Here is a 23,367-nt window from a genome sequence, read left to right as displayed (position 1 = left end):
TAGAATCTTTTAGGGGTTCCAAATACGTAGCGCCGATAAAATCTAAGGGTGTAGTTAGAGCCGTGCAGAAAAGTATAGATGATCCTCTTATAATTGTGGCATGACCGGTTTTGATCTGGCAATTATTCATTTACCAAATAAGCACAGGTTAAATGTACCTTTAAAACAAATATAGACAGACTTGATCTTGACTTGACTGATTTAAGACTCAAACGAGTTTGGATACAAAAACATACCCTTTGTGAGTTCCTGTTTTTAAGAGGGCAAATATATTGTTCCTTACAGTAAAATGTGTGACGGCATTATAAATGGAAAATAGGGGGTATGCAGAAGGATAATAAATGCCTTAGGGGGTACACCACTGTGAAAAGTTTGGAAACCACTGATCTAAAACATACTGAGGCTTCTTACTAGTGCAGCATCCGCTTGGGGCTCCAAGTGCTCTTTTGTGTGGTTAAGCCACGTATGACTTATCTGATTGGCCCAAGTGGGAAATATCAGTGAGTGCAGCACAGAAGCTAAATGAGGCCGTTGGAGAGATGCTGTGCTGGATTTTGATGCGTCTCGCGATCACAGGGGTAGCTGTATGTATCTAGTGACTTTATAGCGTTAGGTTGATGGCACAGCCCAAATCACAGTTGGAATCACACAGGTGGCTCGCATGTGTACATGTGTACTCGTCTACACAACATGTATGTGGGCCATGAGTGTGCGAACTGCGAACACACACAGATGAATACACATAGATGCATACGCCCTGAGATATAATTACAGTCCAGGGGAGCCTCTAAAAACAGCATGTCTGATCCAAACCTTAAGTATACTTCAACAGTCTTGTGTGCTAAATATAATGTATCAGCTAGAAATTAAAGTAAACACTCTCTGAGAGCATATGGTACAGCAAGGGTCCACATATGTGAATGTTGTTGATGTTCCACAACTTGCCTTGTCATTTGTTTATGTGGTTTCCCGACTGACAGTATTAACGATTTTTCAAATGCCAAGTGTTAGTTTTGCTAAGTGTAATTCACTTCCTTTTAAATCTGAATGCTTTTTCCTTATGAGCCATTTTATCAAAAATTAACCTTTGTCTGATCAAGGATCCATTTGTACTATTGATTTTAAAAGGATGTTAAATGCAGATGTAAGAGAAAAAAAAAACTAAAATTAAAACTAACATTTAAACTTAAATTCATAACCAAAATAGTGTTTTACAGTACGTCTAATCAAATGCATTCAAACTAGTGATTTACAGAATTATTCATTATTTCTCATCTCTCCCTTAAATCCCAGAAAGAAAACAAAATGTTCTCTCCATCTTCTGTTCTCTATTCAAGTTTGTAATACTCTTCTGCATATTAACTCCACACCAGCTGCTATAATTTACAAATCATTCATTCCCGAGATAAGATGTCGGCCAGAACTGAAGGTATAAAGCAGTATCAAGCAGAAATGAGATCACAGCAGTTTTGATTATCAAAACGCACAGTTGTGCGAGTGTGTTTGAGCGTACACATTCCTTTTATGGATGTTCTGCATGCAGTAAATCAATCTCCAGTTTCCTAACACCATCAGAATTTACCGCTTGAGCTACGAGCAAAACGGTTTGAAATATTAATATCATATGCTGCATGGTGAAAGCAAATCAGCTGGACGAGAGTGCAAACAGCAATTTGTATTTTCCAGTTAAAATGATCTATTCTGAACACAAACCTTAAGTATTGGGGGAAGGCGAGTTGAGAGGCTGCTACTGGGGGTGACCTGTGGTGACCCTTTTAACACAATGATCTGAACTCTGGCATCTTTGTCAGCACATTGTTGGAGCTTACAGATGACCTCATTCGCCCAGGGTAAGCCATTGATCAGGTCTGATGTCCATGAGGCCGGTGCACACTTGAAATTCTACCTTGAATAGGGCACTTCACTTGAGATTCAAGACAAAAGTCTCTAAACAAAAACTTAAACTTTGGACATAATGATGTGCATCTCGAAAATATCAGGCTTTAAGAAATATACTAAGAAACTGGATGTTGCTCAGACATCTCTTTTGCTGTGGTCAAAGAAAGCGATGGCAGATCGAAGTTCAGATAAAAGAAGGTCAAACAAGGGTCAAAAAATGAAAAATTGGTGGACAATCTGGATGTTTGACCTCCTTTAAAAAAAAAAAAGCAATTAGCAAACATTTTTCATCTTTTTAGACATCTGACCTTTTTTTAAGCAAACGCTACACGTTTTTCATCTTTTTAGACCTTTGACCCCCTTTTTTACAATTGGAAGACATTTTTCATCTTTTCAACTTTTGACCCTATTGTAATGCAACTGATGAACATTTTTCATCTTTTTGGACTTTTGACCTCAATTTCTTAAGCAAAGGAATAGTAGAGATCAGGTCATGCATTGTTATCATGGACAAGGAAAGACCCCTAACTCTTTAAAACAATGAATTGTGTAAAAGATAATGCAGCTGCTCTGCTTCTCTACTTTTTTTTAATCATAAAACATTTATAAGAGCAACTAAAATAAGGTAATGAGAGTTGCTTTTGACAAGAAAGGCAATTACTGGAAAATGCAGAAGCCACATGTCATTCAATTATTTTTAGAGTTTAATTTACCAAAAGAGCCATAAGGGAGCTGACTTTAAAAGCACCATCTTATTCTGATCTCATTTTGTTTCACCTTGCAGGGAGATGTAGTCATCAACTCCTAGCATATCTATTCCCAAGTGTGTGATGTGTTTGCTCCCATTCTGCCTGGCCTCGCGTTCACTGTAAAACATTTTCCCACAGCTCAGCGCAAAATTTTCCAAAATAAAATAGCAAAAATTCCTCTTAATGAGCCATTTGCTTTCAGTTCTTCTTCCGCACCTTGTATTCAGTCCAAGACATCTTGCACATCAAAGCAGACCTCGGGCAGCAATGTGGCTTCTCACATGCCTAGACTCCAGACAAAGCATGTTTATAAACCATATTAAAAAAAAATGATACAGACTAATGTATATCTTCAGAGTGCGCAAAACTATGCATGTGCATTTGCTTGTTCTTTCTGTACCATTGTATGGGCTTGAGGTTTGAAGAGCCCCTATTAATCATCACAGATCCCTGTGACCTTTTAGTGTTTACATCCATTCATACACTTCTTATTACAAGCATTGCAAACCAAAGGACAGACTAGTTTTTAAAAACATACACATTCCTCCCTTTTGTAAGTTCTAATAGAGATAGAAACCTAACTTAACTTTTGCATGTCTTGAAGAGACAGCTGCGGCCTGGGCGTGGATCCATGGCCACATGTGCTCTGCTGTCACCACGGTCATGTGGTAAAAAATACAAGGAGTCAAAGCAAATGTTTAAAGAACCAAACAGAAGATAATGTCCAAAAAAAAAAAAAAAAAAAAAAAAAAAAAAAAAAAAAAAAACACTAAAATGCTGAGATACCTTTGCTTTAGGACTGGGTAAAAATATATTTTTCCCAATTAATTTTCATCTTCATTAATAATCTTCATTTGAACATTCCTTAATCTTTTACCCCATGGCTAGGCTATGCATATTTTTAGTGGCTGTGAGACAATATCACAGTGCAAAAGATTCTAATAATCCTGTATACGATTCCAAATGACTCTTGATATTGAGTTTTTTAATGTAAAGTTAAAAAATAAGTTACTTTACATACTTTACAGTCCTTATCTATAAATTGTATTGAGTTGTGTATTGCAGCAATTAATTAAAAAAATAATACATACAATTGGACTTACAAATTTTGGAACACCCTGTAACAAAGTTTTGTACCAGAATTAGTACACAGAGAACTTAAACTGAATTGTCTAGAAGCAAAATGAACATCTAATTAAACTTGACAGCGTGTACATAAAAATCGATTTTAATCAGGAAATCTGTATGCTTCTCATATTTTCAGGTCTTCAAAGCTGTCCTGAGTAGAAATACAGAAACAAGTGAACACAGGAGATGGATTTGAGACACGTTCCTGCCAGGTACAAACAGCAATGTGTCTGTCTCAGTGGACCACTTCTTATCAGATCAACTGAAACAGATCTTAATGTTGAGTGTAAATGGGTCCTATCATTTTTCCCCATCCTCAATGTACCTCTCAAACTCTCTATCCATTTTCTTCCCCTTCGTCTAAAGTCCACCCTGTGTCCCTTTAAGTTCTCTAACACAAGACTTAGTATTTCTCCTCATTACGACCAACGACCTGAAACTCTAAGGCTGCAACAACTACAATCTCCCATCATCTAAATGAATCCAATTTTTTGCTCGACAGCACACAGCGTGCATACATCTATCTCCCCTTAAAATCATCTGACATTAATACAAGTTAACAAAGGCTCGTCTGTTAAGGCGGCAACAGCAGCGACACTTTGCCGGTGGAGCAGGTTGAATTATTGAACAGGGAAAATGACTTACAACTGCAGTGAAGTGGATTCCTACCTCCAGCCAGCATCTGTTAATGCAATAACAATCGACAACGACCAATTCCTGCAGGCGAGTGCTGGGTATGATAATTTGATGAAGAGCGTCACATGTTTTGAGAACGTCCATTTAATTGACTTTACTCGATGAGAGACATTAATTCACATCATCCATTAACTAGCTTAAATGATCTTTTAAAAGGTGATGCATCTTCCTGTGCCCTTTAGCAAATTTGTGCGGCCCGTTCTCTGCCGCTGCATCAACCCACCAGGGTATTTGTCTAGAATATCTGCTCTTGTTGGGAATAATCAGTGCATTCCCTTGGAAAGTTCTCGTGTGGTACAATTGTCCTTTAGCCCTCTGAGGACCGTGTCGGGCCCAACTTCGATCTGGTTAGCATTCCCGTTTGCGAGAGGGCCAAAGTTTAAATGTCAACGGCGTATCTGCATGCCGGTAAGGCGACCCGCCAGATATACGCAACTGACAGATGGTGAAGACATGCTGTAATGCCAACTGGTGCATTGGTGTTATGTATTCTGATTTGATGTAGGCTTCTGATATGGCCCGCAAGAGGGAGATGCAATCAGATTATTTCGACACCAACAAGGTTTATTTTAAATGTCAATGTGTAATTGATATGGAAATAGAAAAAAAAATGTATTACACCAAATAACACCAGTGGATTCACTTAAAATCTACGGATGAAAGTGAAATGCCGTCAGACAGCCTAGTGACTGCCAGTGAGAGATTTTCTGAAAAGAACTAGTCAATATGAGGTCTCTTTAGATTTTAAGACAACCGTTGTATATAAGAGCAGCTAAAGGTCACTTTGTCTTGATACTCAAGCAATGGTGATAATATCAGAAAGGTTACGGTCAATTTTCAGAATCAAAAGAGTGAGAGAAGTTGCAAAAACCTTCCAGAAGCCGATTTTGTACTTCTAAATGTTAGTTGGTCAGAAAAAAAGGTCATGGATTGAACAACTGAAACCTGTCAAAACTACCACTAAAAACATGTATAGAACAGAAACACTGTTGTTGAAAAGGTTTTTTGTTTTTGCTTTCTTTGGTCATGGCCAGGCCTGAATGGAACCAGCCAATTGTTTTGGTGTTGTTTATTGGGAAGAAAAAATTGTATTCATAGTAAAATGTGGAGCTGAAATTACTACACTCCTATTGGTAGCTTAAACATTTGCAAAACATTCAATTTATTTATAACACTTTACAGTAAGAATCAATTAGCTAATGCATTAGTTGTTAGCAATATGTTCATGTTAATTTTACATATAATAAAACATTTTAATATACCAATATTTAGGTAATATGTCAAATGAAAATATTACAAACATTTGTATATTGATAAATTAACATTAACAGATTACTGAATGGTGTAAAACATTGTTCATTGATACCAAATGCATTAATTAAACGTCAATGAATTTACCATGTTGTACAGTGATTAAACAACATAATGCATTTTCATGAATTACTTCTAATAAAATTCTGCTGAAATATGCCTAGACTTTGTCGGAGTTCTGTGGGTGTAGATTGTAGATGGGCCTGCTTATGTCTCATCTCGCCTAGGGCACTAAACAAGTCAAGAACACCCCCTCAAAAAAAGATGCATGATGCCTCTGAGTTCTGACTCAATGTACTGAGCCATTCCACTCAAGAAGTTCTAAAGAAAATTCAGGATAAGGGAAATCATTGTTGATCGAAAACCTGGAAAATTAAATAGAAACAGCCTCATCATGCAGTACCGCTTGTATCATATAAACCTCTTCACTCGATTTCTGTCCTTGAAAACATATGAGAACTTTGAATGCTTTTAGAAACAAAAAAACAGGTTCAGAGAGAATCGTACAACTGGAAGAAAAAGTGCCATGCGGCCTGTGAGTCTGACCTTCTGCAGGAACTGTGAGACTAATACCACCTCCCTACGGTGCTTCTTACACAACACTTCAGTCGGCATCAGTACACTTACACTTAACCACAACACAGGCCTGTCTCCCCCCAAGGCCTCTGAGTCTCTCTTTGGGACAATCTGGAAGTAGGTCTGGCTGCCTCCACTACAACTTCGGACAATCAGTGGTGTCAGCAGGCTCTAAATACTGGCTGTCACCATTTATCTGCACATCGGCTTTGTCACATCGATGCCTCAAGGTCTCTGTATCACTGCCTCCGCTCTAGGTGAGGAGAGATGGGTGGTTGTGTACTGCATTAGCTCTGAGAAGTTTGATAAAGGTCAGTGTGAAGAGTTACAGTGTAATTGGACAATATTGGAAAAACTGATATATCGATATTGCAGTTCATATTGTAGATAAATGAAATATGAAAACGTGATGATCTAGGGTTATTTGAGTGCATCTAAATAAAAAATAATAAACAAATTACAAGCATGGATAAAAACAGGAGCAAAAATACGAATGAAATGAATAGGGGTTTATGTTTTTCAGGTTAGTCTAATAGCAGTCAGGTAGAGAAATCATCAAAAATGATTTAAATAACATTGTGTATAATTCAAATATAATCAATCATTGTTAACAGCTACAAAAGTGATATTTTTTTCTTTGTCTTTTGTTTTATTAACATTAAATGACGGCAACAGGTGTGTTATGCTTCTGTCACTTTAAATGAGACATAATATGCAAAATTCGCTTTTACAAGGCGCATAAACATAAATGTGTATCTGCAGTGTGTCAAAACCACCCTAAAAAAAATGTTTTTTTTAATGTAAAAATCCTCACACTCCTCTTTTTTAAATCCCCATAAATCATACATAAATTAGAAATTTGTCTTCTTGCCATCTTGCTTAAAGGTATTAATTTTTTTTAATTTTTTAATAATAAAAAAACAGTATCCAAATAGTCTCCATATATCAATTATATATCACATTGTACATGTATGACTTTAGGTTTTATGCTGCCACTTCTAGGCGCTGAAAATGTTCCCATGAGCATTAATATAGACTGCCTGTTTGAGCAGATGCTACTGTATGTCACTCTAAGCTGCAGGAAGGTTTAAGTGCTATTGTATCACACCAAACAACAAACCAATTATTTTCCACCCAGCGATTCTTAAATAATATGAGGTTAATCGGTGTGTTTGCGAAATAACACTACAGAAAATTAATTTTCAATTTCTCAAATGAAAAAAAAAATCTAGCAAAGCTACTGCAATCCAATGATCCACTAGAAGAGTCTAAGGAAATAAGCTGGTCTAATCCACGTCTCTCAGCTGCTTAAGACCTTCCTATGACTATGCCTATCCCAGATGACAAGCCTCAGAAAGTCAGGACAGTCCCTAAATGGACACACATATGGCTTAAAGTGACAGATGACAGTATACCATGGCATTCTTGTGGTCTGTCCGCCTATTCTTTAACACACACGCACATACACTCGCTCAGAAGGCCATTGTCAAATGAACGTGAGGAGATGACAGGAAATGAGGCGCCGCTAGCTGGCAAAAAAAGAACTCCATTACAAATCTCTTTGGGATCATTTGGTCATGGGCAAAGCCAGTGCCGTGCAATTTGGCTCTTTGATGTTGACCGTCAAATACTTTTTCCGAGTCCCAAGGAAGATCATGAACAGTTCACGTTACGAGTAGAATGAAATGCAAACTGAACATTGAGCTGATAAGACACTAATCATAATAAAAACAAAATTATTTGTGATAATACAATGAGGACTGGTAACTATAAATAGACATTATAATGACCACAAAGTAATTTGCCTTTATGGCATTAACCATACACACATCCAGCAGCCATATCACCCTGTAGCCCAAGACTGGTTTCCCACTGAAGCTAAGCAGGGCTGAGCCTGGTCAGTACCTGGATGGGAGACCAACTGGGAAAACCAGGTAGCTGCTGGTAGTGGTGTTAGTGAGGCCAGCAGGGGGTGCTCACCCTGTGGTCTGTGTGGGTCTTAACACCCCAGTACAGTGATGGAGAGCACCGTCTTTCGGATGAGACGTTAAACCGAGGTTTCGACTCTCTGTGGTTGTTAAAAATCCCAGGATGTCCTTCGATAAAGAGTAGGGGTGTAACCCCGGCAACCTGGCCAAATTTGCCCATTGTCCCCTGTCCATTTTGGCCTCCTAATAATCCCCATAAAATTATTGGCTTCATCAGTCTCCTCTCCACCAATCAGCTGGTGTGTGGTGGGCGTTCTGGCACAATATGGCTGCCGTCACATCATCTAGGTGGATGCTGCACATTGGTGGCGGTTGAGAAGATTCCCCCTCCTATGTAAAGCACTTTGAGTTCCTAGAAAAGCGCTATATAAATATAACAAATTATTATTATTATTATCACACAAAAAGCACAAGTTATTGGACACTACTAGAATGATGTGATAAAAGGACGGACCTGCTAAGATTCTATATAGGGATGCACCAGTTGACCGGTCATTATTCAGATTTTTGTATTTTTGTGCCCGTGTGCACAAACTACATAATCATTCGCAAACATGTAATTTTTGATCTCCCACGCTAACTGAAGTTGTGTGCGTGTACCTGTTCACGCCCTGCTCAAGTGTAGACAGTGAACATTTGTTTAGCTCAGCTTCTCACGTGTTGGATAAGAAACAAAACAGACTTAGCTGAAATGCTTCTTTTTGTTGCTATGCAGTTGCTGTGTTTCACATGGTTACAGTTAATGTTTGAATCTAAGACTAGTTTTATTTTATTTTAAGTTTGAAGCTAAATGCTGATGCTAAATCCACAGTTACTCCCAGTAATTTCAGATGGTTACAGTTACCGTTTTTAATAGCCAAAAGCCAATCTGACCTGTTAAATACCAAGTTAACATCTTGTTTATGTATATTCCCATTCTTTATTGTTTGTAACAATAAAGGAAATAAAGCCAGAAATTGGTATCAGAATCAGTTAGTTTGCTTGGGGGGAGGGGAGCAGTATTGGAATCTGTCATGAAAAATCATAACCGGTGCATCACTAATTCTGGATACAATAAAAATTAGGTCAAAATGCTGATTATTCTGAAGTAAAAAGACAAAGGCCTCCGTTTCTAGATTGTCTCAATCTTTCCATTGCCAACTTCCACTGTTACAATTATATTTCATGTATCACTCCAGGCAAACCACAAATGACAATATATATAATTTTTATTTAGTAAGCTAAAATTGACATGAACTTCGGATGATCGCAAAGGTAATCCAAGTGTAAAAACAGGGAAAATAAGCATGCCCAAATAATTATCTAATATTAACTGATGAAGATCAATAAAAAAATTACAATATAAAAATTACACAATATTGACCAATAACCAATGCTGTATGTTACAGATTCATTGTGCTTTGCTTAGACAATCTGTCTTTATCACAAGCAAAAAAAAAAAAAAAATGCTCTTTAAAAAAAAGTCTAATATATTATATATATAAAATGTAATTATTATTATTATTATTAATATTATATGCAAAAGAGTTGTTACAATAAATGGTATCATTAAAAGAAAACAAACATAAAAGGCTACACAGAATCCTGTTGCAAACACTGGTGTAACCATATGAAACATGAAAATGTTGTCAGTGTGTGACATGTAGTGAGAGGAAGTAGTGAAGGTTTTGAGTGTCACAGTTGTAAATGAGTTCAGGAGCCCGACTTCATTTAAGGGCTGACAGCTGTGCTGATAAGAACAGGATTATGGAACGACAGGAAGTGGCAAAGCATTCAGTCTACAACTCACTTTCATCCTGCACATGAGAAATTCCTTCTTTTTCTGAAGGAGATTTCTCTCTAGGGACACTGGGAGTTAAGACAGAATTCATGCATGTATTATGTATTATGTATGTATGTATGTATGTATGCGTTTTAGAAGTGTTCTAATGTGTATAATATATTTTGATAACATATTGATAATATATACATACACACACATTGATATATCATGGCAGAAAGATCTGCACAGGCAAGCACCTTTCAAAATTTCTAGCAAAAAATCTCCTTACAGTTCTGCTCACATTAGCATTTTTCTCCCGCCCTCTTTTCTCAACCAGTGATAACATGACAACAATACAAATCCTGTCTGGGGATTAGGATGAAAATTTTCCCCAGATTTTTTTTTAGTTGCTAATTATTTCCCTGCTCTAGTATGCAGACGTTTCATTTAAACACAAACGAAGATGAAGTTCTGCTCTCCTCAGTTTTGGAAAACTCTGCCGGGTTGCCTGGCAGGCCCGTTCTTCATTTTCAATTAATAAGCCCTACTATTATTAGCAGGAAGGAAAACTGGCTTTGTATTAATGGCGTCTGCGTTGTAATAAAACATTAAATATCTGCTCACAAGATAAAGCTCTAAAACGTCAGTTGAAAATGGAAACGGCAGTGATTTGTGTGGAACGGGATTTGAAGGCACAGGTTTGATCAATGAGGTGATCCAAAACTTGAGTAAGGTTCTATAAATGTTTGCCTGAACTGCCTAAGGAGAGATGAGCGGGGTTACAAATCTAGTGTCAGTCTAACAATAGATCATTTACATTTTTTTCTTACTCTATAAAAGACAAAGCCCTCGCCTTGTGTCCCTGGCCTTCCATGTTCCTGTAAGGAAACATCTCTAATAAAACACCATTTTATATTTTTCCTGTCTACAAGCGACATCTCTAAACTTCAGTTTCCTGTGAGGAACCTCCATACAATACTTTGTGTCCCTCCACCCAGCCGACTGCTTCTGGAGCAAGAGGTTAACGTGACGGGGTGTCTATTTTGTCCTCGTCACCGGTGGCTGACAATGTCTCCATGAGCTCGGTCATTAATCATGCCTTTCCTATGTGTGGCGACACAATAACAGTTGGAGACTGAGGGGGCGGTGGGTGGTGTCTAACGTGATACGGACCGTCCCACCAAAGGCCTTTGAACCTGTATGAAGAGGTCCGTTCACAATAATGCTTACCAGGTCACTAATCGAATTATGTCAAAAAGGCAAGAGAGCATAAGGCACCAAATTCGTTTAGCAATTGTATAGGAGGCCAAGACCTCCAGAGGACCCCGCAAAAAAAAAAGGAGATGGAAATTACGCCAGATTATGTGTGGGTAGTCAGTAACTTTTTGTTGTGGACATTGGTGCCAAACAAAAAGAAAGCACTATGCAAATTGATCATGTAAATCTGGTTTCTAACTCCTGCACTTCTCCCTCCCTCCTTGCTCATTTTCATAAGCCAGATGGCCATGGTTTTGGGCTAATTCACTTAGCCAAGCATAAGTAATTCCCCACATATATGCATGGCCAATCCATTATTAGATAACGTACAAAAAGAGCAAATATGCAGTTCCATTCAAAATGGATTCATCCATCTATCAACGGGGCCGGAGGTGGGGAAATAAGTCTCCTAGGTCAGCAGGCATCGTGCTTTGGCACACGGTCAGTCCTGCGGGGCCTCAGGACCCTAACTGGGGATCGACTTAATTATCCCTTCGATGACAGAGAGGACGATGGCAGGTGAGAGGAGGCGGGGGGAACACTGATGAGGGTGGAATGCCAGTGTGTCCAACAGGGTCCAGAAGCCGCACAGACGAAAAGTGTGGGAGGCAAGGTTTTTGTGGATTTATGAGGGCAACTCACGCATGCATTTCTCCACTGTCATTTAAAAGGACAGCTGGAAGAACAGAGAGTAACATATCAATCAAGTCTCTTAAAAAATAAGACACTTTTCATTTGGGGAGCTTTGAGTATATTGGTTTTGACAGATTGAAAATTATTAAAGAACTCACAATTTCATGAAACTAGATAGACGCACACAGCCATCCACGTGATGTTAAAGAAAACGTGATTCATCAGACCAGGTCGCCTTGTTTTTCCTTGTTCTTCCATTGCAGTGCTTTCGACGGTGGACAGGGGTCAGCATGGGCACCCTGACTGGTCTGCGGCTATGCAGCCCCATTCGCAACAAACTGCGATGCACTGTTTATTCTGACACCTTTCTATCAGAATCAGTATTTATTTATTGAGCAATTTGAGCTACAGTTGCTCATATGTTTGATCAGACCCCACAGGCCAGCCTTCGCTCCCCACATGCATCAATGAGCCTTGGACACCCATGACACTTGTCCATTTTTCCTGCTTCTAAATACTACAACATACTCCGCAAGAACAGAGAAAAAAAAAACCCCACTGGGCTGCGAGAACAAAATTACGTCATATTTTTTCTCGCAGCTTGTTCTCGACACATCGGTTGAGCAGAACTTTTTTCTTGCGGTTGTCTGAGAAGTATTGTGTGATTGGTTAGACATTTAAAGTGGGTGGGGTTAATGCAGATAAAATGAGTTGTTCAGCACCTGCTTTTCTCATGAAGTATGGAATGTAATGGCCTGAACAAATTTTGTTCTTGCTACCTCGGGAAAACGAACACATTTTACAACAGGTGTCGTGATGAAGAGATAATCAGTGTTATTCACTTCACCACTTCACATAATGTTATGCCTGATCGAGGTATATACACAAACATACACACATATGTACATCTTTTATATACATTTTTAGATGTATACACTGTACACACACAATGCATGTGTCATCATGACAGCACAGTCATAGTTGTTCAAAGCATTGAAAAAACAACCACCTTTACCAAACGATTCTCTAATGTGTCATCTAAAAACGTAATTTGCCTCCTAAAGCTTTCAAATTTTCAGAGATAAAATATCTTATTCTGTGTGGCTGTGTGTATTTAATTTGAATCTTAAGTAGGCTCAAATTGAAATAAATTCACAGAAACGGTTCCTATTGTCCACAGAGTGATCAAATTAAATCTTTAAAACCTTGTCCAGTCGCCTCTGTTTTACAGCTATGGCTGGTTTCATGAGGCAGACTGTACAACCTGCTGAGAAAATAGGAGCTGACCAGCTCTGCATTCACCTATATGTCTTTGGCATACTAAACAGGCTGAAGGTGAACTCTAGCGACAGACTTCAGATGAGAAAAGGCTACATCTCACTCTTTTCTCCTTTGAAGTTGACTGACACTGACCTCTAATTCAAGTGCGTGCAGCCTTGAGTAAAAAAGAAATTCAGTTGTAAGGGTTGCATACAATTGCTGTTCAGTGTGAATGGACAGATTGACAAGACACTCGATCCGTTCATCAATGCTGCAGAAATCGATTGCGCCGAAATCAGCAGCAGAGCTTGCAAGACGTACAGGCTTCCCCATCACTTTAATTAACAGCTTTAGAATTGATCAAACCGTGAGGAAGCCATTTGAACAGATGCGTTTCATTAGAATGTGCCCATTAGCTTGTTTTGAACAAGATAACGTACGTTGAGGGAGCTGAACAGACTACACAGACACTAATGAAAATGATCAAAATGAGTCATTTGTTAAAAAATAAGGCAGGCCAAAACCATCTCCATCCTAGAACATTCAACCTTGACTGTTTGACATTTCCGGGCTTCAACGGAGAGCATCTTACCAACAAACCGTCGCCATGGGGCGTTACCTGACAGCGACAGCCAATGGGAGCGTGAGGACTCTTTAAAAACACCTCGTTCCACACAAACAGGAGTGTGAGGTCACACTTTGCTAGGGGTGAGAGAATGACAACAGATGTAGCGAGTTGGGAACAGACACTGGAGCCAACAACAGCAACAGAGGGCAGGAAATAACAAAGTGCGCAGATGGGAGAGATGACAAGGTGCCTGATGTGTTTAAAGCACGTTAGAGTTGTTGAAAGAAAGAGCCAGTGGTGGAACTGTGAGACATGGGAAATGGGAAATATCAGAATTTTAAAAAAATAAAAGTTAAGCAAATGCGCCAACTTCATTTCAGAAAGTTCTCCATTTCCCCCTGAATCCACTGGATTGTTATAGATAGTCATTAATATTCAGTATTTACAGTAAACAATGTTTACAGATGAAAAAACACCATGCAGAATACCATAAGACCTTTCAACTCCCTCAAAAACTCATAAATCTTCTTCTAAACCAGTTAATGCTCAAACATCAGACCCAACACCTTCACTAACACACTCTATAACTCCATTAAAAGGTTTTGTTAAAAGGCGGCGGTATATCTGTGGCGTCTGAGAGGCTCCTGATGCCCAGGCGCCAACTGTGGCCTCGCAAGGATGTTTTCCATCAAAAGGCCTCCAGGGGAGGTTCGAACAGTGCCATATTCAAGGGCTTTGTGATCCATTAGGCTGCCAGAGAGGAGCAAAAGCGCAGAAGGAGTGCAAGTGTCTCCTAGCCGTGTTCGTCCCCCACCCTACCAAAAGGCTGTGAGATCAGTTACTGCAACATCCATCTGAAATCCGTTTCTGCAAACACCGTCATCACTAATTTATGGCTGGGGAGGCCCTCGGAAACTCATACAATTACTACTGAACAAAGAGCTTTACTTCAAACTGCAATGATGATTTAGGCCCGATACACCCTCAGAGCAGATATTTCCCATTAAAAGCCCATTCCAAAGGCTTCCAGAGGACATAAGTCAATAGCTTAATGTTTGCCAGTGCAGTCATTATTAAACCCCTTGAAAGAAAAGGTACGCCCTGTGAGATGCTAATAGAATTGATTAAAACGTAATTCAAATGGAAAAGTATTTTTAAAAGCAGATCTGGCTTTGTTGATAAAAGTACCGCCGTAAGTTTTAAAGCTCTGGCTTCTTCTTTCACAATACTTTGATCGTGAATATTTATGCATTAGGAAAATCATTAATTGCACTCATTTCAAAAGTACATTACCGAGAGACCTCAAATATTTTCCTTTGAGAGGAAGGGATCAAAACATAACCTCATTATGCTCTCGCTGCCAGTCATTAAAAGTGTGCAGTTGAAAACCACAGTCAAACACCCTTTTGCAAATGAGAAAACTACTGAAAAAAATTCTGTTGTATTTGCCTTACATTATTTTAAAAGTTAACATTACTATTTGAGTGAAAGCAAAATTGAAAAAAATATGTAATAAACTAAGTATTATAAGCATTATTATGTGTGGTCACCCTTTTTTTCCTCTTTATTCTCCATCATATTCTCCATGACCCAAAAAGGAACATCAACTCAATAAATACTACATCTCTACCCTTTACAGCCTTGTTTTCACTTTTATTATGGCATCTATAAAAGAAAGCTCGACTGAGGGGTTTGGGTAAAATTTAGACAGATCAATGCGGTCCAGCTTGTGATCTGGACAATATCTGAAAAACAAGAAGCAGATTTTGGGCAAAGTTGCCTAAAACGAGGCAAAGGCTTCCCAGTTTATGCAAACAAATAAACAGGAAAGATGTTAGTAACAGCATTTCATAGATTTGTGACCTTGTAAAATGATTTATTCACTTCTCTTCCAATTTCAGTGGACTTTTGATGAGCTCTGATGTGAAAATACACAGCAAGGCAGAATTTTAAACAGGCAACATCGAATGAGATACATTTTAGTAAAACAGGGCTAATAAAACTCCATTCAGGTGAACAAACTCAATTTCAGTTCATAATAGATAAACACTGGGTAGAAGTGCAGAACGGTTGCTACTGAACAGATCTGGTATTCACAATCTTTCCCAGGGTAATCCATATCGATTTGACAATGGAACAAGAAAAGGGATTGTCCTCGTACAGAGCAAAACGCTTGAGACAGGTTATTTAAAAGTTTCACCGTTCCTATGATTCCTAGGATACGATGGAATGCGAATTCTGTAGATTTGTATTAATCAATTCATTCAAATCATCAACCTGATGACCACGTACAGAATTCCCCACGTGAAAACTGCAAATCACCAGCACAAAGCCCGGTCTTTAAACCCAAGCACGGAGAATATACTTTCAAAGGCAATTTATTTACACAGCCTGGAGATGTGCATTTCAAACAGCAACCTTGAGCTGGTTTTCCAAGGCAGGGAGAAATGGGACAAATGGACTGCCTTCACGACCTCCTTGTGTTATTAAAAAAGATGAGGCAACTCAACAGTGAACTGCACTTAATCTCTGAGTGAATTTCACAACTTAAATATTCCATAGTGACTGATGTAAAGAAACAAGAGGGGTGAAAAGACAGGCAAAGTTTCCAGGTAATTGCACTAGTACAGGCTGTTGAGTACGGCTGTCTGTCTGCTGAGGTCCTGGAGCTTACATTTGCATCAGAAGCACTCTTACCCCAGACCTAAATTACCACAACATCAGATACTGTAAGTGTGGCATGGCTGCATATTTGATATCAGAGAACACGAGTAAACCAGGAAAGGTTTTATGAAAGCCTCATTTAAATTTTGGGTTGCGGCAAGAGGTTATTGTTTACCCTGCAACGCCACAGACTGGAGCGTTTAAATAATACAGCAGCCCCATTACAAACATTGGAAAAATTCAACGGCAGTGGTTTAATTAACATCCCCTCCCATTCTGGAGGATGCGAGATCCTCCTTGAGGAAACAACTAAAGTATTATTGCACAAAATTTAATAATCATTATTTAAATCAACACCAACAAAAATCAAGTAAAAATCGAAGAAGGATAAATTGCAACAAAGTGCCATTGATTAAGCTGTCCTGAAATAAAAGCCTGCAAATATTGTCAATAAAGCAGGTCATAATCTAACCTCTAATGAGTCATTTGGAAAACGAAAGACTCTAAATACTGAGCTAAACATATTAACAAAGGGAAATGAAATTCCCTTTAAAATGTTCCTCAGCACCGGACATATAAACGCACTCATTGTGTTAAGATAATGTACCCCTCAGGTCCATTTCCTTACCGGGCTCCATTTCAAGGGACAAGGCTCGTTAGCCCCGGTCAGTAGATCGGTGCTTACCGTATGATGCTAAATGGCCGAAGGGTATCGTGAGCCACAAAGGACCAGTATCACACATCATAAAGCATGAATATTAATTAACATCAGTCACACTCATGTTTTTTATTGGCCAATACCTTTTAAAATGGCACTTGCTGTGACACGAAGATTCAGACCATAATTAAGGAGGGAAGAAAAGGCAAATTAAAGTCAATTAGTTTGAAAAGGAGTGAAACTGCAAGTTTGGTGAGGTGCGGAGGGGAAAAAAGTCTGCCGGCTAGGATAAAATGAGGCGGAGAACATGCCGGTCTGCATTTGCTGCGGAGCACAACAAACAAAACAGGATTTAAGTTGAGAAAAGTACTTTGTTTACTTTTCTGTCGTGTGAGTGAAAATTAGGAACAAGTCTCTTTTGTTCCCGATTTACATTCTCACAAGCTTTGGACAGGATAAATTACAAAAACGTCTGTCTATCTGCATCCTTTCTACAACAGATTTGAAATGCTCTATAGAGCCAGAAGTACACAGGAAACTCGACTTACTATGGTTTCCAATAGAGTTGAATGATAGCATGCTTCTAAGCAAACTCCAATACTGTAATAAGCATAAAACCACAAAGTGCACCGACATATTGAGTAAATAATCAGCACAATGCATTCATTGTGACTGGGACTCTCTTCACAAAGGATATGTGCTGCCGGTATAAAATTTGGCCAAAAGAAAGTATCATAAAATCTACATACATGAACAGCATTCACACCAAGAGAAAAAATAAATATCAGTTTTAAAAAACTGTATACTAAAGATTTAAATCCATATACTATTGAAGAGAGAGAGAGAATTTAAGACATTATAGTGGTGGAAGGTCATTACAAAGAGAAATAGGTTGACTGAAAATACAAACAGCCCTAGTGTCAGGACTTTAGTTCAAGCCCTCAGATTAATGGCCTGCTAATGGAGAGAGGAGAGAAAGAACCCACCTTGAGAAATCTGACAGAGGGACCTCACATAAAGCATTCTTGACTATCTCAGACAGGGAGCATACTAACTTAACCTCAGAATGCTTGTGGTACTTATAAATTAAGCATAGTAGCAGCCATTTTACCTCAAAACTACGGCTAAAAAAGGCTACAGCTAGGGGCCTCCCTTAGGCTTTTTAAGACAAGGCAGAAAAACATGGGAATGTTGATCGAAAAAAGCACCAAAAAAAAAATCTCACTCAACACAGTTGCTAATTACATTGTTATAGCTTTCAGGTGTGGGGTGGGGTGGGAGTGTTTTGGGTTGGGTACCGAAACCCTGTGCCAATAAAGCACCGGTACCTATATAATCGGTATGCACCGGACCGAATCAGAACGCAGATTTCGGTTCCTCATTTCGGTGCCATCAAACGTGCTTTCACGCTTTGGCTGGCGCTGAGCCCGAGACAGACATGCTCAGCGCTCGTCACATATCACAACGATTCAGTGTTTTCAACCAAGTCGTCTTGTTTATTTTACGTTTCAGAGGTTTTTTACGTAACGTTTATTTTACGTTTTATTTTAACATTTCATTTAAATGCACATAAGTAGCAGCAAAAACACACTGATGTCTATGGAAGTGATCAAAAAATACTTATACATTTCAGATACACATTATATATGTTACTATATAGTTTACTCTATTCTTCTCCAAGTTCACCGGTCACTTACTTTCATGTATTTCATGAGACGAGGATGAATTTACGTGAGGTAAATCCAACAGATCCAAATCTCTGAGGCGCAAATTAACATGGTGGCGCGCATCGCGCATTAAAGATCAACTAACATGATCATTATGACAAAACACATTTACTTACACATATATGAAAATCAGAATATCAGATAGCTCATGACATAATAAGTAACAAAACTAAATAAACTGATTCAGCTGAGCTGTCATACAGTATGATTGCAGCTGCTGTGTGTCATGTGAGAAGCATGACACGTTGCCATGGAAACAATAAGGCGACGCATTCTAAAATATTTAGCCTGAAAATATGGTCATATTAATGCAAAATAATGCTAAACTGAAGCTGGTTTGTAGCAGACCAAGAATACAGACTACTTTGCTGTTATTAGTGCTCTAATATCACTAGTATTAGTGCTGTTATTTAGTGTTAAATTATAGTTGGGTTAGACGGCTTAGCCTTTACTGTGTCTATTAATATATTGAAGTATACTTAAACTTTTAATGAATTGTTACATTTAAACAATGCTTTTTTTATATAGAAATAAATAAAAAGCCATTCTTAAATGTTATCTATCGTTGTTTTGTAGCTCAGAGTTCAGGCACCGTTTAGGCACCGGTACGTTTTTAATAGTACCGGTTTGGCACCGGAATCATAAAAAACCTAAACGATACCAAACCCTAGAGGTGAATGACCTCTGGTAATGCTAAATAGCTTGTTTGTTTAGATCACAGTGGGAGGATGCGTTCAATGGACCTGTGCAAAAAAAATTGGGCACAATCTTAACACAAATTAAAAGGTATACAATCGGGCAACAACCTGAACTACTGTGAATTCTGATATTGGCAGGTTTTATTCATCAAAATTCTACAACTGTCAAATCTGTCAAAACAACATCCGGCCGGTGTATAAATTCACAGAATAATCTTGACAGAATCGGGGCTGGTCACAGCTGACAAATGCTTTTAATGTAATATTGCATCACCCTCATCAAGAATTCATATTTTACAGAAAACAAGCATGTGAATGTTAATGCAAACAATGGAATATTTACAAATGAGTTTTTAAAAAAATCTGTAGATATAAACTGTCCTGCTTTATTAACAAATTAAAACACTTTGTTGTGGCTGGAGACGATGCGAGTGAATTATAAACCATCTAAGATTCGCTGTCTGACATGAAACGCTGAAATAATGTGCCATCCTGGGAATAATGGGTAGGGCTGCGACACATACTAAAGTACGAGGGTTTTAAAAGGGAGCATTAATCACATTCCCCCATCAGCAGTAAATCAGAGGAAGCTCTGTTTGAACACTAGCTTGTTAAGCGATGCATAGCAACATTCTTCCCCTGACGATGAATTGAGGCCTGTATTTGTGTGACTTTGCTTTGAAAAGAAGAAAAACCAAATCCACTGCAGCAACTTTTTTTTCTTCTAGTGCTGTCAATTTATGCAGACACCTCGAAATGAAGAAGAGCACAATGGCAGCTTCCTCAGTCAGAACCAGCAAAGACATCTGCCGTAAACCAAGCTCCGCAGTCGTGCACTTGCTGTTGGGAATCAAGATAAAGATAGAGAGGGAGGAAATGCTTAAAGGGTCTCCATTTAACACGGCTCAAAACTTTCTTGTGTCCCTCAAAACTTTCAATCGTGGTTTTGAGCTTTGTTCTCTCCTTTATTTATCAACATAAATACAACCAGAGGCGAGTACAACATTAAATAATTTGTTACACAAAATTCGGATGATCTGTTCCTTGCCATCATTGCCAACAATACATTATCAAGAAAAATGGATTTGAGCACTAAACTGAGATCAAAGAACAACTTTTATATATTTATGTTATATATATTTTAGCTGTTATAAATGTATATTCAAATCAAATTAGAAATTAAAAATATTGTTATATAAGGTTAATTCATTCATTCATTTATCATTAATTGGCTCTGGTTGTCTAACTAATACATCGGATCCAATACATAAATAAAAAATATGTATTTATTTATTTATTATTATAAATTATTATAAATACTAAACAATATAAATCAAACAATTATAAGTCTAATAATTTTTTACTTTTTATAAGTATAAATGTGTTGAGTGAAAGCAGAGTAGATTGTTTTTGTTTGTTTGCACCATAGTTAATGTGATGGCTCCAGGACCGGCTGTAAATACCTCTGATAGAACAGCACTCTTGCTTCAGTGATATTTCTTAAATGGAACACTTAATGACTGGAAAGTGAAAACATTCTCACGCATTTTTATCCACCACTGTAAAGCTGAAGTGTTTATATCCATGTCTCTGTGCAAAAGTGCAGCTGATAAGTGTGAAAAGAGGGCTGCACGTGAAACGCTGATAGCAGAAGCGTGGCGTTACGGGTCTGCAAAGGTCAGGAACCGCTTTAGGAGGGGGAAAAAAGAAGGTAATGGCTGGATTCCCTCATTGAGTCATTAACCTTTCCCCAGATTGCCATGAGCCCTGCTCTTATTGTTCTACACAACAGTGCAATCCTATAAATATTTGCTGCATATTCATGAGTGCTGATGAGCAACTTCTGTTTATGGTGCTCTTTGACAATTACGTGAGCTTAATCAAGTTGTGTCTGCATCTCGCTTCATTGGCATCTCCAGAGAACCGGGTAAGGGAGCTTTCAAAAATGTAAAAAATTATCTTGAAAGTGCATAGAATATTCTAGAAGAATAAACAGCAGTGCTAAAAAAAAAAAAAAATAACGAATAACAGATTGCATCCATAAACCGAGCTGTTGTTTTCTACTTACTACTGTGTAAATAAAACCCAGATTTCAGGCTCAGGGATCTTTTTAACAGTTCATAATAAGTCTTTATATTCACGCTAGAGCAAAACTGCAGACGTGAGCGGCGTTTAGAGCCAATGACGGATGGTTTGCCCTGAGACTAGCTCTGAGTAAATTAACCCTGCCTGGCCTGCCATTTGCATTCTCTTAACTAAGCAGGCTAGCCCCATCACGCAGAGAAACACTAAAACTTTATTTGCGCTAGGCTGAAAGCCGATTAACGGGAAGGGAGACCGTGATAACGCAGCTGGGTTGGGCCTGTTATCTCAACACAGCAACTTGCATCCCACGGCAATACTGCAGGAAGCCCACGGCTCAATGAGACGGACACTGGACAACAAACGCGAGACTGAGGCTAAATGCATGACATCGCTCTGTGTGACTGGGTAAAAAGCCTCAATGTGCTAAGCCAGATGTACAAACCCATAGTCCGTGTCCTTTGCTTAAGCAGGGATTGGATTTATGCCGTAGTGAAAACCCAATCACGCAGACATCCACTGAGATGCATATGACCATGTTGTGTACTGTTGGCTTTTTTAATTTTTTTGCTTTTTAAGGCAAGACACTACAAGTAAAATCATTGTTTTTTCAGTCTGTCCAGACTGGGAGACACAATGACTAACTACGGCTGGTTTAAGTTGTAAGGTAAATCACGTTGTGGTCTGCAGGGTTAAGATCAGTCTAAGTGAGATCACATGACTGGTGGGCAGCGGTTAAAGAATCATTAATCTTCAGATGTTAATGCCAGTGGGGTTCTTAACCAACATATCTCTCTGCTTCTCAGCAAAGAAATGTTTGCAATGTCAGCACACACACATAATACTGTACACACCCCCACCAAGGAGGTGCTGACTCCAGCCTTGTCTCTGTCCATTAACTGGCAGTTTAGGGGGGGAGTTGCCATATCCTTGAGAACATACAGCTTTGACTTTGAAAACGCAAACATTAACAAGGACTTAGCAACAGGGAATTTGTGTCTCGCCCCCTCTAATTACTAAGCTGTAATTAAACAAGACAATTAATATCCAACAGGAACAAATCCTGTTTCGCAACAACCTCAGGTCAAAGTGTCATGCAGCATTGCTGCTGGGAAAGCATATTTCCACTGAAAAACAGTGCAGCGTTCAATGTCACGGTCACTTTCTATTTGAGAGTGAGTGTGGTAAAATCCACTGAATCATAAAATATAACATGCTAGTAAATAAACCAGAATGACTTTGCTACTCACTGCCAGCTTTGGAAACGATGATAGAATGATTAAGCTCTCCCAACTTTATTATTTCAAAAACAATCAAGCTGCCCACCTAGGCAACATAAGATAAGATACCTAGTTCTGACAAAAAAAAAAACAGAAGCTATAGCATAACAGTCCCAGAATGCACTGTTCTATGCATACTGCATACTATACTAAGTTCTATGCAAGACACACATATGCGTGTGTGTGTGTGAGTGTGTGTGTGTGTGTGTGTGTGTGTGTGTGTGTGTGTGTGTGTGTGTGTGTGTGTGTGTGTGTGTGTGTGTGTGTGACATATGAGGACACAAATGTGTATAATGACGTATGAGGTATTACAAAGAGAGAGTGAAATATGAGGACATTGGCCTTGTCCCCACTTTTCAAAATGCTTATAAATCATACAGGATGATTTGTTTTTTAGAAAGTAAAAAAGCAGAATGTTTCCTGTGATGGGT

At 38.6% G+C, this 23,367-nt stretch overlaps 1 protein-coding gene and 1 pseudogene across 1 annotated transcript in view; one reads left to right on the top strand and one right to left on the bottom strand.

Annotated features, from left to right (window-relative positions):
• The window catches only part of macrod2 (mono-ADP ribosylhydrolase 2), a 667,187-nt gene that overhangs the window by 570,966 nt on the left and 72,854 nt on the right, over window positions 1-23,367 (bottom strand). The gene's annotated exons all lie outside the window — the stretch shown is intronic.
• On the top strand, window positions 8,190-8,306 carry LOC137045744 (5S ribosomal RNA; annotated as a pseudogene).

Source organism: Pseudorasbora parva, chromosome 17 (assembly GCF_024679245.1).
Source record: "Pseudorasbora parva isolate DD20220531a chromosome 17, ASM2467924v1, whole genome shotgun sequence".
Taxonomy (NCBI): Eukaryota; Metazoa; Chordata; class Actinopteri; order Cypriniformes; family Gobionidae; genus Pseudorasbora; species Pseudorasbora parva.
The sequence above is the reverse complement of the archived record's forward strand: the minus strand, read 5'-3'. Positions and strand labels throughout refer to the sequence as shown.